Below are 18,182 nucleotides of genomic sequence, written 5' to 3'. Positions count from 1 at the left end.
TAGTGCATGGCACCCTTGTGGACTCTTATATATTGTCCTAGGTGTTCTTTAGGATTGGCTGGAATGGTCCTGGTTGGGGGTTGGAAGGTTATGATAGGTAGGCAAGGTTGAAGCTTGCCTGAAGCTTGCCTAAGAGTAACCTCCAGAGTAGCCTCTCGACTCTATTTGAACTCTCTCTGCCACTGATACTTTAATAATTGCACTACTTTTCCCCCTTTTGGTCAGGATGGAATTGTTAATCCCATGGTGCCAGGTCTGGATTCATCCCCTGGAGTCACCAGGGAGACTTTCATCCCTGAATGTCATGTCCCACACAGTGGGAAGGTCGGTGATTTCACTTGCAGAGTTGGGCTTAGAGAGAAACTAGAACAAAAAAAGGTCCTCCAGAAGTAACTCTTAGGCATGCCTATAAGTAGCCTAAGCTTCTCCGCTACCTACATAAGCTTCACAAAGAGTAAACCTATCATCAAGGGCATACAGGCAAGGGTTTTTAAAAGGAGAAAGAGGAAGAAAAGAAAATGGAGCAAGATTCTTAGGGCAAGAGTCTTAAAAATAGCTTTTCTTTTTCTTCAGAAAGGGAATAGTTTTTAGCTGCTTAGGTTTCATTTATAGTAGGCAGTTTGGGGGTGGCATAATTACTCTCCCATACATAATGAAAAAAATCATACCTTGCACACTTGCAATTTCAGTTGCCAACTGGGGACCAATCCCTTGCCCAGACAAACCAGGTATCACACTGATAATCCCACCATTAGTTTGTGTCAGAGGGGCTGAAAAACAAGCTGGTTTTTCATCCGTAACTGATGGAAGCTGTCAGTGCTTAAATTTCCCCATTAGGGTAGTGGTAGTAGATTCCACCCCCACCAAATATCAATAATATTTGGGGTTAATAATCATTCCATTTTCCCCCAGCCCTGATTTCAGTGAGCTTCAGAGGCCTGTACACCTACTGAGCATCAAGAAGGTACAAGGCAAGGAAGTTGCAGCAACCAAGGTTCTCTCTCTCTCTCTCTCTCACACATTCACACACACACACATGCACATGCACATCTCTCAGACACACACATAAAGAGATTTATTTTAAAGAATGGATGTACAAATTTGAGTGTCTGGCAAGTCCAAAATGGGTAGAGCAGGCCAGCAGGCTGGAACTCAGGCGATATAGATGGTGCAGACTTGAGGCAGAATTTATTCTTCTCAGGAAACATCATTTTTTTGCTGTTTAGGCCTTTAACTGTTGGTTGAGGCCCACCCACTGTAATAAGGGTAATCTCTTTACTTAAACTTAAATGATTGTAGATGGAATTAACCACATCTACAAAATACCTTCACAGCAGCATCTAGATTGGTATTTGGATAAATTCCTGGGTACTCTAGCCTAGCCAAGTTGACACATGAAATTAACCATTACAGTTCTAGACAGTCCACTTATCCCCACTTAAACCTTGCCCTGGTATATATATTTTGTTAAAATCATCTCTAAGCAAATTGTTTTTGATGTTATTGTAATTGCCAGTGTTAGTTCCTAGAAATACAATTGATTTTGGTATACTGTTCTTGTGTCATGTGATGTTATAGTCACTTAATAGTTAAAGTAAATCTTTTTGTAGGGTCCTTAGGAATTTCCTATATATGTATTAACGATATCTGAAAAGTAAAAACATGTTTACATCATTGTATTAGTCATGGTTCCCTAGGGAAACAGAACTAACAGGAAATATCTGTAAATATGAGATTTTATTATAGTGTCTCATGCAACTAGGGGATGCATGAATCTAAATTCTGTAGGGCAGGCTGAAGATTGTCAACAATGATGAAGGTGTTCAATGAGTTCCTCAGGAGAGGTTAGCTGAAGTAAAGACAAAGGTCCACTCTTCTGACTGCTGAAATCATCACCTCCCCCTTTAAAAGTATCCAGCTGATTGGAATAAAATCAGCTGATTAGATTCTCTTCTTACAGAAGACACTCCTCTTAGTTGAAAGTGACAAATGGGATGTCTAAGTGAGGAAATTTCAAAACTAAATCTGGGAAATGAAACCTAGTTTCTCCTTGCAGCTTATAGTAAAATGCAAGAGGAAAGAGATAAGATAAGAAATGAAATCTTGGGTACAAAGAAATCAGAAACTGTGTCTGGTGGGCTGGAGGGTGCAGATCCCTGTTCTAAACCAAAATCCCTGTTTTGATTTTATTTTATCTACAAAAAAAAAAAAAAAAAAAGAAATCAGAAACTGATAGTTTGGAAAATTCTGAACTATTGGAAAATGAGGAATCGGAGGCTAGTGAGGATTTAACCAAATATAGTACCAGTCTGTTCTTCAGAAAAAAACAGGGTTGGAAATGGAGTTATTCAGAAAGGATTTGTGGAAAGTGCTATTTGTCTGATGGTTGTGATCCCTGTGTGATGCATGGAAAACCAACAAGTTTGCTGTGAGAGCTATGATCATAAGCACTGCCAGGATAGACTAAAGGGAACAGAAAAGGGACAGATTAAATGAAAAATGACTTCAAAGGCAGAACCATGGATGATAAGGTCTGGAGCCAAGAAATCTTGGGCCAGGGGGAGGAACCACCCATGCATGTGAAGAGGGTCCACAGTCAGAGGAGAATTTTGCCTTAGTCAGACCAGGCCTGTACTGACTTTGATGAGATTCTGTACTATTTCTGACTTTGTGTTGTATTTGTATTGTTACTGAGATGGTTTAAGGCTTTTGTGATAAACTTATGGAATGGATGCATTTTTGTACATGGAAAGAACATGTCTTTTCTAGTCCAGAGGGTGGAATATGCTGTTTTGAAACTGTTACGTACCCCAGAAAAGCCATGTTCTTTTCATCTAATCTTGTGGGAGCAGACCTACTGTTGGGTGAGACATTTTGATTAAATTGTTTCAATGGAGATGTGACCTACCCAATTGTGGGTGGGAATTTTTTATTAGATTCTTTCTATGGAGACATGACCCTTCCCATTCAAGGTGGGTTTTAACCCTTTTACTGGAATCCTCATAAGAGAACTAAAGGTAGTAAACATAGAGAGAGCTCGGAGCCAACACAGACATTTGAGATGCTAAGCTAAGAGATGAAATCCAAAGTTTGCCCCAAAGAAGCTAAGTGAGAACCCACAGATGCTTGGGGACCTACTTAGAAAGCCACTGAAATCAGAAGCTGAAAACAACGAACTAGGGAAAGAATCAGCAGATGCCAGCCACATACCTTCCCAGCCGACAGAAGTGTTCCAGATTCCAATGGCCTTTCTTCAAAAGTCATAGTATTTTTCTCTGGGTGGCCTTTAATTTGGACATTTCACAGCCTTAGAACTATAAATTTGTAACCTAATAAATCCCCTTTTAAAAGCCAATCCCCACCCCCACCCCTGAAAAATAATAAGCAATCCATTTCTGGTATATTGCATTCTGGCAGCATTAGCAAACTGAAACAATCATCCTTTCCAATATGCATGTGTCATTTCTTTTTTTTTTTTTTTTGATAAGTTTACAGAAAAGACCTGCAGAAGGTACAGAGTTCCCATGTACCCCCTCTTATATACCGATTTCCCTATTATTAACACTTTGCATTAGCATAATAACTTTGTTAGTGTTGTTGAAACAAAATTATTATCATTATAATATTAACTATAGCCCATAGTTTTCATTAGAATTCACTCTTTGTGTTGTATAGTTCTGTGGGTCCCTCACTCCTACCCCCAGGCCACCTCCATAACTTACATACAACCTAAAATTTCCCATTGTATCCACTTTCAGAAATATGATTCAGTGGTGGTGTGAATTATATTCACAAAGTTGTGCCTTCATCACCATCAAGAATTTGCATCACTCTGAACAGAAACTGTGTACCAATTAAGTATTAATATCCTATACTTCACCCCATGCAGCACCTGGTAACTTGTATTCTAGTCTCTGACTTTATGAACTTGCATATTCATCTTAGTTGATATTAGTGTGGTCAGACAATATTTGCCTTTTTGTGTCCCTGTCTTATTTCACTCAATGTGATATCTTCAAGGCTTATCCATGTTGTCACATCCATGGAACTCCATTCCTTTTCATGGATGAATAATATTCCATTGTATTTATATACCAAATTTTGTTTATTTATTTAGCTCATAATGGACACTTGAGTTGCTTCCATCTTTTGGTAATTGTGAATAATGCCACTATGCACACTGGTGTCCAAAAATCTGTTTGACTCCCTGCTTTCAATTCTTTTGGGTATATACCTAGTAATGGGATTGCCAGGTCATATGGTAATTCAATCCTTAACTTTCTGTGTAGCAGCCAAATTCTTTTCAACAGCAGCTATATTATTTTATTTCCCTATCAACAATGAATGACGGTTCCTATTTCCCCACAGCTTCTCAAACACTTGTTATTTTCCTCGTTTTTATAGTAGCCATTCTAGTGGGTACCATTCTCATTATAGTTTTTATTTGCATTTTCCTGATGGCTAATGCTGTTGAGCATCTTTACATGTGATTATTGGCCATTTGCATATTTTCTTTTGAGAAATGTCTATTTAAGTGTTTTTTCCACTTTTTAATTGGGTTGTTTGTCTTTTTGTTATTTAGTTATAGAATTTCTTTATTTTTCTGGATATAAAACACTTATCAGATATATGGTTTCCAAATATTTTCTCTTTCCTTTTCTAGGTAATCAATTTTAAATTTTATGGTTTTAGTTCCCATTTTCTTAAAATATATCCCCTTCTTTCTAAGATAAATGATTTGTATATACTCTATTGTTCTTTTTTTTTTTTTTTTTTTTTGCTTAACATATCCTGGAGATATGATTTGTCTATATACATTGTAATACATAGAATTATTTCTCATTAGTTTTTACAGCTGCCTGGTCCTCTATTGTAAGGATGCAACAAAAGCTAATATGGAAATTTGTGTTGTTTCATGTCTTTTGTTATTAGCAATGATATTGCAATTACTAACCTTTTGGAAATTTCTTTTAGTGTTTCAGACTTGCCATCTTTAAAATAGATTCTGAGATATGGGATTGCTGTTTCAAAGAATAAATACATGTAGAATTTTGAAAGATATTGCCAACTTCTCTCCATTAAAAACTATACCATTTTGCATTTCCACTAGCAATATATGTAACTGTTTCTTTCCCTACAGCCTTGCCAGTGTAAGCATATTGTAAAATTTTGGGACTTTTGCCAGTGTTATGAGTCAAAATTTGTACCTTAATAGAGTTTTAATTTACATTTAATTTACTATGATGAGGTTAAGCATATTTTCATGTGTTCTCATTGTATTTTTTATATGAACTGTTATACTGTTATATCTCTACCACATTTTTTATTTTTATTATTTTCTGTTTCTAGTAGTTGTTTTTATGTTTGTAGTAATGACCTTTTGTATGTGATATAAAATATTCTAAATGAAGGAAAGAAATGAAGCAAAATCGTATAACTTACCTGAGTTTTATGTTAGTAAACACATTGGTATTTTAATTTTATAACCATTTATGTATATTATAAAGTAAATGTGTTTATTTGAAACAAAGGCTTTTACTATAAAACAAACAATATAAATACAAAGTTAAAAGCCTAAGAAAAACTATAATGTTCATTTTGAATGGAAATCAAGAATATAAACTAAATATATAAGTATATTTATATTTACACGTATCCTAGCTTTATCCACAGAAATGTTCTGGGAGCAATAACATCCTAGTAAAAATGAACACTCCTGACACTCAGATCTGGTTTTCTAACTACTGTTTCCCAGTAAACGAAATCAGAGATCTGGAGGAAATGGCTGAAATCAGATCTGTAGCATAGAGAATGTAATATGAGACTGTAGCATCTTATTATTCCAGAAAACAAGAATTCATTCAAAGACCATTAGAGTTCTATCAAAGGATCCTGAAAGCATCTTTAACAGACTCATACTAGTGAAATTTGAGACTTGAGTACTTGAGTATTGGGATTTGTGTATTGAAGGGGATATTTATTGCAATTGTTTGAGTATAAAAGATTTCGGTATTGAAAGACATAATTCATTTTGAAACATTGAATGAATAAACACTTAAGGCCCCACAGTGATTGTCAAAATGAATGAAAGAGAGAGAGAGACTTTGGAAGTGACTAATTCATAGAATGATCTTATAATTTGTGGTCCACTTGACTTTTTAGAGTGAATGGGAATATAATAATATTTATTCTGGGGAGGGAACAGTCATGACCAGGACTATGCTGGACAAACTGGAAGATATGGTTATCTTATTATACTAATTCCTTACCCTGACAACTGGTAGTTAGAGGGGAGCTGAACAACTTTTTAGGAGGTGTTCTACTTTGCTAGCTGCCAGAATGCAACACACCAGAGACGGATTAGCTTTAAATAAAAGGGGATTTATTTCATTAAGTTCTTCAGAGGAAATGCAGCTAACTTTCATCTGAGGTTCTTTCTTACGTGGGAAGGCACAAGGTGATTTCTGCTGGCCTTCTCTCCAGGCCTCTGGGTTCCAACAACTTTCCCCAGGGTGATTTCTTTCTGCATCTCCAAAGGCCTGGGCTGAGCTTGAGTACTGAGATGAGGTATGCTGAGCTGCTTGGGCTGAGCTGCATCGACCTCTCTCATTTAAGCACCAGCCAATTAAATCAAACATCATTTACTGCAGCAGGCACGCTTCCTAGCCGACTGCAGATGTAATGAGCAACAGATGAGGTTCACGTACCATTGGCTCATGTCCACAGCAACAGAACTAGGCACCTTCACCCGGCCAAGTTGACAACTGAATCTAACTACCACAGGAGGGAAGCACTTTTTTCACAAAAGAATTTCAGATAATAAACATAGAAAGATTTAGAAAATCATACTTTTGATACCCTCTGATGAAATATTAGTTCAGGCAAAGATCAACTATAGAGTGTACACCCACTAGGAAAAGGGTCATTGGAGTGTAAGATAAACACATTTTGCTAAAGGAAACCATACCTTTACAATGGAGAGATCTGCAGTCATTAAACCAATGGAGTGATCAAACCTAGCTTCACTAATATTAAAATAACCTGACTTTGCATGCCTTTTGATATGATACAAAATGAAGTACATAGCATCACTTTTTTATATTTTTACCCAGATTATTTACTCTAAATTAAACCATAAACCTCCCAGACTTCCAGAAGACTGGATAGAAAGAGAAAAAACAAATGGATACAGAAAAAAGTTAAACAATAAAAGGAAACAATCATAGAATATGGGACAATCTATGAGAAAATTGACTTAGTCTTTTTAAAAAATCAATATAATTAAATACATAAATAAATTCTAGGAAGACTCTTCTAGATTTAAAAATATTAGAGATAAAGCATACAATGCAAATATATCCATTACATATTGCTGAATCTTGACAATGGATATTCATTTTTATTAAAATTTTCTGCGTTTGAAATTTTTCATAATGAAAAAATTAGAAAAAAATACATCCAATTGTTTAAGAGTATTGTTTGCTTGGAAGCTGATCAATTCAGTTTAAATGACTAAAATGATAGCATATCAACTTTAGCTATTGAATTTTCTTTTGTTTATGATAGTTTAATTAGTTTGTAGGATATTAAATTTTTAGTAATTTGCTTCATTAATTTACACTTGGCCTACAGAAGATAGCAGATACAGCAAGTCATATTTGAAAAAAATAAAACATTCATTAAATCAACAGGAATTTCTCCTTAATTTATTATGCAGAGATTATAGCAAGGTTATGATTGTGCAACATCAAAAGGAATGGGAATCCAAATAAGTAGGATTCTCAAGTCTTTCATCAGTTTTAATTGTATATATCACCCACAGTACAAGCCGGTTGGCATGTTGAACTCACACCAAAAAAAAAAGGATCATGTTAGGCATCTTCTCTGTTTGCTTTGCAAACCAATATTTTATCCCCTTAATTAAGTTTGGCTTGTGGGTATTAAGAAGAAAAGAATATCTAAAATTAGAGACCTCCTCATCTCCCCACACCTCGCAAAATCACACAGGAGTTTTTAAAGCAAGCTCTTCGACACTTGGTAAGCAAGTTTCATTATAGTTCTCTTTCTCCATTTTATTATTTATAATTTATATCAAAATTTTCAGGACAAAGAGAAATCAAAATATCAAGGTGATAAGAAATTCTGACTTCTTCCCTTGTTATTGGTGGCTTTGACCTTTATTTCAGTTAGATTATTACATGAGTCTTGGAATCATTCCTTGGGATGTAAACTGGTATAATGTAAGGATTGACAGAAAATGGACTGGATGCCAAATATTAAGTTTTATACTGATGATCATCTTTTGAGAACAGGTTCAATTAGATCATGGATGTGGACTTTGATGATCTGATGGAATTGGGGGTTTTGTTTACTGTATTTTTATTTTTATTATTTTTTATTTTTGTCATGTGCAGGCACTGGGAATTGAACCCAGGTCTCTGGTTGTTTACTGTGTTTTTAATGGGCCCTTCTCTAGGCATGACTCTGTACTGATTTGTAAGGTGAAGCAAGCAGGATAAAGATCATTCAAAACATATGACTTATTATCATTGACTCAGAACTGATATCCTTTGTATAGACCTGAGGTTGGCAATTTTTTTTTTCCATAAAGGGCCAGATAGTAAATGATTTGCGCTTTGCAGACAAAAATTGTATCACCATAATTCCTCAGCTCTGCCACTGTAGTGTAAAAGAAGCCATAGGCAATACATAAATGATCAAGTGTGGCTGCGCTCCAACAAAACTTTATTTACAAGACCAGGCAGCAGGACAGATTTGGCTCGTGGGCCCTAGTTTGCCAACCTCTGTCATAGACAATCAGATTACTCAATTAACAAATGGCATCTGATGTAGAAATTGTTTCTGAAAATGCAGAATTGAGGAAGTTAAATTATTTTCAAAAGGTTTGAAATTACTTATGATTTTCCATTTTATCTTCTTCATAAGCTAATTATTATTTGCCATTAATTTGAAGGTGCATAAGATCAAAAAAATGGAAGGCTGTATGGGACAAAGGAGTCAACTTACCTAAACTGATTTATATATGTTCATTCCTTTTGTCCCATGCAACCTTGAAAAGTTAACAGTTTCTTCTTCTCAAAATAGGAAAGTCATTCATTTTGAGGTTTTTAACAGCACTCAAACACTGAGCAACAGAAGTTATGTGCATGTTAGGGATTTTTTGTGGAAATGTGGCAAAAAACATGAAATACATAGGGCATTCGCCTAATGTATAAAATACTGAAACATTTTAGTGTATTGTGAAGACTTTCCTCTAAGTCCAACAGTCGTGTTCTTGTCCAATGGCTGATTTCTAATATATAAGCCCCGTGAGCTCTGAGAGAACTGATGAAATACCCAGCTCAGAGTCTGGCAAGTAATTCTTAACAAAAAAATTGGAGAGGTGGTGTGATGTACTAGTTAAGACTGTGGATTCTGAAGTAGACTATCTGGGTGTGAATCAGACAAATAACTTAACCTCTCCATGCCTTAATTTCCCCATCTGTAAAATAGAGATAATAATAATAATGATTTTGTAAGATTATTTTGAGGAATAGATGAGTTAACATGGCAGAGCATTTACAAACCCTGGCACATTGCTAGGGCAACATAAATATTAGCCATATTATGTGTTGTATGAATTTATGTAAATCAGTTTCAGTCTATATTCTGAAGCTTGGAGCTGTTTTATGGAATATAATTAAAGAAAATGAAGGAACTATGTGCGTAGCTTTTTTTTTTTCATGGAAAGGCAAGCTTTATTTGAAAGTTGAAAAGAGCAGTCAGAGGAACCACAACTACAAACGGATAGAAGGGAACACACAAAAACATATTTAAATGTCAAGGTCTCTACTGGGAGTCTCACCAATCAGTACGAAGTGACTGCCCAATACCTGCTCTGTTTCCTTTTCAGGTAAAAACTAAAAAAGTTAGGCTTGTAGATGCCTGTATTGTCTTTGTTACTTAAATATGTTCTGACTTCGGGGAGAACACTAGTGACAGATCTGCTAAATTAAAATATGTTTTTCTATTCAAAATAGATTCCTACATTTGTAAGAGATATTATTACTGCTCACAGGAGAACTGTACTTCTCTACCCACTTGAACTTACCTGTAAACATGATATTTTTGACCAATGTGTAAGCAAAAATTAAAAATGTAAGGGTGTGTCTTTACAATCCAAGATATTTATTTAATAAAGTTCATGGCAATATATAATGATCAAATTGTAAGAAAATCATCATAAACATCAATCTTTCATTTTGTAATAGAAATGTGGGTGTTTTGTGTTTTGTAAACAATAATTACATTAGGGGATCATTTATTTAAGATACGAAATTCCTAAGAGACTGAAACAATTTATCCCTCCATTTGGTGGTCATGCAGAGACAAAGAGAGAATCCAAAATTCCTGATCTCCAGTTACCAGCTTTCACTCTCCTTTCTTGAATATGATGACCCAAGATCATTTCAGATAAACCATCCTATCGTTCTTTTCTGTCTTTCTTTAATGTAGCATTGGTATACATCCCGGCCTTCAGCAACAATAAAAACAAAACCAGAAAAAAAAAAAAACACTTCAGTTGAAGAAGCAGAAGCAAGACAGAATTTAAACACAAAATAGAACCCTTCACGAATTGTCTATAGATTTATTTCAATCTCCTATGGCCATAGCATGATTTATAGGTCTTATACACACTAATAAGAGGTTATATTTATGTATATAATACATTTTGTTAATGTACTGCCACACACTTAACAACCCTACATATTATACAAAGAAAGACACTGAGATGCACAGAAGTAGCATTCATTGAGTCCCTATTGTATGCCTGGCATTTTGCTATGTATTTTACATAAAATTTTATTTCATTTAATCCTTCATGTTTCAAAATATTGTTACCATATTTTCAGATGAGGAAACTGAAGCTTAGAAAAGTTTTTGCCCCAAATCCCATATCTGCAGTATGAAATTGAGTCCATCTTGGTCCATATCTCTGCTCTTTCTGTGTTATTCCCCTCAAGAATTTTAGTAAGAATTTTTATTTTTAATTAGTTTCTTATACTGCTTCTCCTCTCCCATCACACGAGAAGCTTGGGGGTAATAATTTATGCAGCAACTGATACCTAGTACAATTGCTAACTAAGTGACATACAGGAGAACTGGAATCTCCCAGTTCTGATTATCAGAACTCATTTAACAAATGTCCACTTATATGACCAACATTAGATATGGTCCCTGATCTCAGACAGCTTCTCACCTAATGGGGAAAAGGGTGAGAGAAAAAAAGTTGTTGCATTGGACTCTATCAAAATTAAACCAAAAGTAAGTCAAGGAGAGGAAATAATAAAGATAATATCAGATATAAATAAAATAAAAATAAACAAAATCATCAACAAAAACAAAAGTTGATTCTGCAAAAGACTAATAAAATCAATTAACCTCTAGCTAGAGTGAACAGGAGTGAAAGGGACACACACACAAAATGAGGATATAAATTATCAGTATCAGGAATGAAAGATGGGACATCACTATAAATTCAATACATAACTGCAAAGAAAATAGGGAATGTTATGAACAATAGCATAAAATGTGCTTAGTTATAAATTTAACATATGTGCAAGACTTCTACAATGAAAACTATATAACATTGTTGAAAAATTAAAGGAACCTAAGTAAATAATAAGATATACCATGTTCATGGATTGGAAGAAATAATATCATTAAGATATCAATTCTTCCCAAGTTGATCTAATGCAACACAATCCCATTCAAATTCCTAGCAGAGATTTTGAATTTATTGTCAAGCAAATTCTAAAATATATGTGGAAATGCAAAAACCCTAGAATTGACAAAACAATACTGAAAAAGAAGAACAAAGTTGAACACCTGATATGTACATAATTTTAACACTTACTATAATGCCATGATGATCAAGTTAATATGGCTCAGGGATAGACAAATATATCAAAATAACAAAATATGGAATGCAGAAATTGACTCACCTATATATAGTCAATTAAAGTTTTATATTAAAAACAGAGTAATTTATTAAACAAATAAAAATCTTTTCAACAAAATGGTTCTGGTAAATCCATAAGGAAACAAACCCCACCATCCCTACTTCAAAGGACATGAAGAAAATAATTTGAAATGAATCATAGACCTAAACATTAAAGTTAGAATCATAAAACTTGAGAAAACATAAAACAATATTCCATCAATTGGAGGTAGTAGAGATATTTTTAACTGGGTCACAGAAAACATTAAATATAAAAATTAAAAAATTGTGAAATTGAAATTTTTCAAAATTAAAAACTTCTGATCAAAACCAATCGTTAAGAAAATGAATAGGCAAGCCACATACTGGAAGAAAGTAGTCACAATACATATATCAGGCGAAGGATTTAAATTCATTATACAAAGAACACCTCAACTCAATAATAAAGAGGCATACAACACAATTTTTAAATATTTGGCAAAAGACTTAAACAGATACTTCACAAAGGAAGATATACGAATGACCAATATGATAAAGTGCTCAATATCATTAGTCATTGAGAAAATGCAAATTAAAATTTCAATGAAACCAGCTAACATAAAAATGATTGGCTGGTGGGAGCACAAAATAATAAATCTCTTTGGAAAAAATTAGATGGTTTATTATAGAGTTAAACAAACACTTATTCAACAAATCCACTCCTAGATATTTATCATAGCAAAATGAAAATTTAGGTTCTCTTAACTGCCATGGTACTATGGAACATCAAAAACTGTATTAGAGAAAGATTAAAGGTGATAGTGGAGTTATACAGAGAAGATAGGATTTAACAAATGAGTATGATTGCTGAATTATTAAATTGATATCTCTTTTAGTCTCCAGTATCTTGGAGCACCTAGAAGTGAAAATCTAAAAGTATGAAATTGTAACTAATGTCAAACTTTGAAATATGTTCTATAACTAATTGCGGTGCTGTGCTTTGAAATCTATTGCTTTTTAGTATATGTTATTTTTCACAAAAAAAAGAAAGAAAAAAGTTGATTGTAGTAATAATGAAAAAAATTGTATGCCTTCTAGCCTCCTATATTCTGGAGCAGCTAGAAGGAAAAACCTGAGAGGATCGTATGGTAGCCCATAACAAACTCTGGGATTTGTCCTATAATTAATTGTTGAAGAGTGCTTTGAAAACTATTGCTTTATTATTTCTTTGCTTTGCATATATATTAAATTATACAATAAAAAAGTTTAAAAAACTGCATTAGGGAAACTACCCTTTGATATTTCTGCAGTTGAAATGTTTTCAAACGCTGACTTTTCAAAGTAAAATTTAACTTGAAATTAAAAGAGTAAACAATTTCCCATCCACTGGGAAATTATTTTAGACTTCAAGAGTCATTGAAGAAAAGTTTTAAAAGACTGAATTTTTCCCAAGTAATTTTTCATGGGTTCTATTCCACTCAGCCAACAGTATTTGTCTTTTATATACAGTCTGTTGTATCAGAGTTCAAAATGATAAAAAATTTTAGCAATCTTTGCTGCCCCCATGACATAGTTAGACTGATGAATACATAAATATTTTATCTAAGGTAGACAGTGATAAATGCTATAATGGTGCTAGATTGAATTTGCGATGAAAATATAGCTCTGGAAACAGACACCAATTTTGTCTGGGAATATAGGGAAATTTTTCTTAGACAATGTAGAATTTGAACTGAGTTTCAACAGGCAGATATGGTGACAAAAATAAAAGGCAATCACTCAGAATGTACTTCAATTGTCCTCATTTTTAAAAGCTCTAATTATGTTAGTGAATGCTCAATGAATCCACTCAATAGATAATAAATCAGCAGAAAAATTACTAAGAACCCTAGTATGTCAAGTCTGATATATATCTCTGATTATGGAATATAAATATAAATATATATCTCTTTCCTGGACTGCAATGACTTCCTAAGTGGCTACCCTTCCTTTTCTTTTAATCTCCCTCCATGCATGCTCTTCACAGCAGTGTGATCCTTTAAAAACCTGATTGGAACTTCTTATAAGGGCTTTGAATAAGACTTTTTTTTCTTTTTTTTTTTTTTTGGCTTGGAACATTCTTTACTTGTTTTAATATGACTGTATCCTTGTAATCCTTCAAATTTGACTTGAAGTTGAAATTCTCAGTGAGTACTTCCCCTGACTATATCTAAATTGATCTCCCCAGCCCAAAACACATTATTCTTTATTTTAGTACCATTTCCATCTCTAATTTGGACTTAAATATTGGTCTATTTCTGTATTTGGGGTCTCCTGACTGGGACTTGCCAGCAACTCAAAGGCAGGCAGGTTAAGCTACCCGCTGTATACCCAGCACTTAGTACAGAGCCATTCTATGGACACTGAATAAATATTTGTTTAATGTTGTACTATGACCAAAATTAGACCAAATAATCTCACTTCGGGGAACTAATAGACAAGTGAGAGAGGTAGATATAAATCAAATAACCATGGAAATAAATGGAAAGACTATATTATCAAGTGTTTGAATCAGGGCATATAATCTCGTGAGTTCATACAATAGAAGAATAAGACCCACTTAAAGAATTTATGAAAGATTTTCCCAAGGAGAGAACAATTCAACTGATTGCTAATGGATGAGTAAGACTTACCCAGACGAGGAGGGGTGAGAGGTGTCTTTCAGAATGTGAGTGAGAACAGCTTTTGAGGACACTTTGCGGTAAGATTGAACATGGACTTCCAGGGAAGATGGTGGAGAATGGAGATTCATGACTCACTCCCCTTCCCAAAACAGCTAGTGGACAGACAGGAACTGTCTGAAACAAATGTTTTAGGGTTCTGGAGGCCAAGGGAGCATTGTGTAGCAGCCAGGGAAGAATGGAACAAAGATGGTGAGAAACTGAGGTAAAGAACTGAGTAGCTTGCTCCATGGTGGCTGCAGGCACCCATCCCCGATCTCAAGGTGAGCCACCTCAGGATCCAATCCCTGGCATGCTACTGTGAATGGAGAGGAATGTGGAAGACCTCTTTCTCAAGAACAGGGAAAGGGGTGGGGCACAGCCAAGCACTTGTCAGGACTTTTGATTGGCACATTTGGGTCACTGGGTCCTGGTTCCAGGATGCTGTTTTAGCATGCCCTGGATTGGAACACCATGGCCATTGTTTCAACCCCACCTCCAACAGGAGCAGAGTCACTGAAATTTAAAGATGCAGGGTCCCCTTAGATTTGCAGGGAATTGTTTGCTAAAGATCAGCATTTCCTGAGCAGACCAGGAATTTTGGGGGAGCCATCAAAAAGACTTTGGGGCATCTTTCCTGACCCTCTTCCCAAAGCTTTTTGGAGCTGGTTTGCACTCCCTTTGTGGGCTCCTAGCCCTGTTTTGGTTGGGAAATACTTACTTGGAAAGTTCTCTCCAAGGTGACCTGCCTCCCAAGATTTGCCTGCCAGGCAAAAGCAGCTAAAGGCAACAAAACGAGTGTAAAAAAAATCCATAGAGGCAAAACAAAAACAAACAGAACAGATCAAGTTTCCCAAAGAAGGAACAGAAGAAAGGAAGCTTTTTTCTGGGGTAAAACAATTGCAAAAATAGTGCAAACTTAAAAATTGTACCATATATCTAGGGCAAGAATCAGAAGAGAAAGAGTTGAAAAATTCTGATTTGTCAAACACAGACAATTCAAAACATCTAGAATAAATTGAACAAGTCTCAAAGAAGAGCTTTAACACAAACCCAATTAACAATTAAACCTTAGGCAAGAGGGAGAAACTGACTTTCAGAGTAAACTCATAATAATGATCAAATGCCTAGATAGCAGCAAAAAGTTACAAGCCATTCTAAGAAACAGGAAGATATAGCCCAGTCAAAGAAACAATTAGAACATTTGAGGAGCACAGAATTTGGAACAATTAATTAAAGTTGTTCAAACAAATCTCCTAAACTCAATTCAAGGAGATGAAGGAAAATATGTGCAAAGATAAAGGATATTAAGAAGACTCTGGGTGAACATAAAGAAGAATTGAAAGTATAAAAAGAAATGTAACAATTTATGGAAATGGAAAACACAAAAGAAATTTAAAATATACTTGAGGCATACAGTAGCAGATTGAACAGACAGAAGAACCAATCAGTTTATTAGAATATGGGACATCAAAATGTTATAGACAGAAGAACAAATAGAGAAAAGAATAGAAAAAAATTGAGCAGAGTCTCAGGGATTTGAATGACAGCACAAAGTGCACAGACATATGTGTGAGGGTATCCCAGGAGAAGAGAAGAGAAAGGGGACAGAAAAAATATTTGAGAAAATAATGACCCCAAATTTCCCAGCTTTTATGAAGGACATAAATAAATATGTCCAAGAAGCACAACATATTCCAAGCAAAATAAATCCTTGTAAACCTATTCTGAGATGTATAGCAATTAGAATGTCAAATGCTAAATATAAATAGAGAACATTGAAAGATGCAAGAATCCAGCAATTCATCACATACAAAGGATCCTCAGTAACATTAAGATCCAATTTCTCATCAGAAACCATGAGGTGAGAAGACAGCGGTATGATATATTTAAGGTACTGAAAGAGGAAAACTGCCAGCCAAAAATTCTTTATCCATTGAATTGGTTTGCTAAAGCTGCCAGTATGCAAATATACCAGAAATGGAGCTGCCTTTAAAAAGGGAATTTATTAAGTTGCAAGTTTACCGTTCTAAGGCTATAAAAATGTCTAAACTAAGACTCCAGATAAGGTACCTTGATTCAAGAAAGGTCAATGGGTCCAGAACACCTGTCAGCTGGGAAGTTACATGGCTGGTGTCTGGTGGTCCTTTGGCTTCTCCTTTCAAATAGCTTCCCAGGGGGAATTTTCTTCCTGCATCTTCAAATGCCTGGATCTTATGTTGGCTCTGTCATCTCTGAAGCTTTTCTGAAAATGGTTTCCTCTTAAAGGACTCCAGTAAGCAACTCTACCTTGAATGGGTAGAGACACATCTCCATGGAAACCACCTAATCAAATGGTCCCACCCACAATTGGGTAGGTTACATCTCCATGGAAACAACTTAATCAAAAAGATCCTATACCACAATAGTGAAGGAGAATTAAACTATATGGCTTCTCTGGAGTATACAACAGTTTCAAACTGGCACTTCTGGCAAAACTGCCCTTCAAAAATGAGGGAGAGTTTAAAATATTCACAAATGAGCGAGTTCATCAATATGAGACCTACACTATAAGAAATATTAAACAAAGTTCTACAGGCTGAAGGGAAAATCAGGAGAGGCTTAGAATAGAGTGCAGAAATGAAGATTACAATAAGGGTAACGAAAAGGGTAAAAAGAGAGACAAATAAAGACATAAGATATAAAAACCAAAGGAGGGTGGACAATGGTGGCTCAGTGGCAGAGTTCTTGCCTACCATGCTGGAGACGCAGGTTCAGTTCCCAGTGCCTGCCCATGCAAAAAAAAAAAAAGAGATAAATGGTTGAAGTAAGCACTACCTTTAAAGTAACAATATTGAATATTAATGGATGAACTCCTTAATCAAAGGACACAGATTGGCAGAATGGATTAAAAAGTAGGATCCATCTATATGCTGTCTACAAGAGACTAACTTGGACTCAAAGACCCAAATAGGTTGAAAGTAAAAGATTGTAAAAAGATATTCCATATAAATAATACCCAGAAGAAGACTTGGGATAGCTGTAATAATATTGGACAAAATAGACTTTAAATATAAAACTGTTATAAGACAAAGATGGATGCTATATATTGATAAAAGGGCCAATCCACCAAGAAGAAATAACAGTCATAAATATTTATACACCTAACCACGGTGCCCCAAAATACACAAGGCAAACACTAGAGAAACTGAAGGGAGAAATTGATAGCTCTACAAAAATCTTTGGATACTTCAATACAGTACTTTCATCAATAATTAAAACATCTACACAGAGGATCAATAAGGAAGCAGGAAACTTGATAATATGATAAATGAACTAGACATAATAGACATATATAGAATGCTGCACCCAAAAATAGGAAATGCAGTCTTCTCAACTGTGCATGCATCATTCTCCAGGATAGACCATAGATAGGGTCACAAAACAAGTCTAAATAAATTTTAAAAGATTGACACTATAGAAAGCACTTCCTCTGACCATAATGGAATGAGGCTGGAAATCAA

At 34.9% G+C, this 18,182-nt stretch overlaps 1 long non-coding RNA gene across 1 annotated transcript in view; it reads right to left on the bottom strand.

The window, feature by feature from the left end:
* Nucleotides 1-10,318: 10,318 nt before the first annotated feature.
* LOC143653865 (uncharacterized) overlaps nucleotides 10,319-18,182 on the bottom strand; it is an 88,921-nt gene continuing 81,057 nt past the window's right edge. Inside the window, exon 5 of the long non-coding RNA XR_013161575.1 lies at nucleotides 10,319-10,534. This is a non-coding gene — a long non-coding RNA (uncharacterized LOC143653865). The remainder of the gene's footprint in view (nucleotides 10,535-18,182) is intronic.

Source organism: Tamandua tetradactyla, chromosome 13, assembly GCF_023851605.1.
Source record: "Tamandua tetradactyla isolate mTamTet1 chromosome 13, mTamTet1.pri, whole genome shotgun sequence".
Classification (NCBI taxonomy): domain Eukaryota; kingdom Metazoa; phylum Chordata; class Mammalia; order Pilosa; family Myrmecophagidae; genus Tamandua; species Tamandua tetradactyla.
Note: the sequence above shows the minus strand (reverse complement) of the source record. Positions and strands in the feature narration are given on the sequence as shown.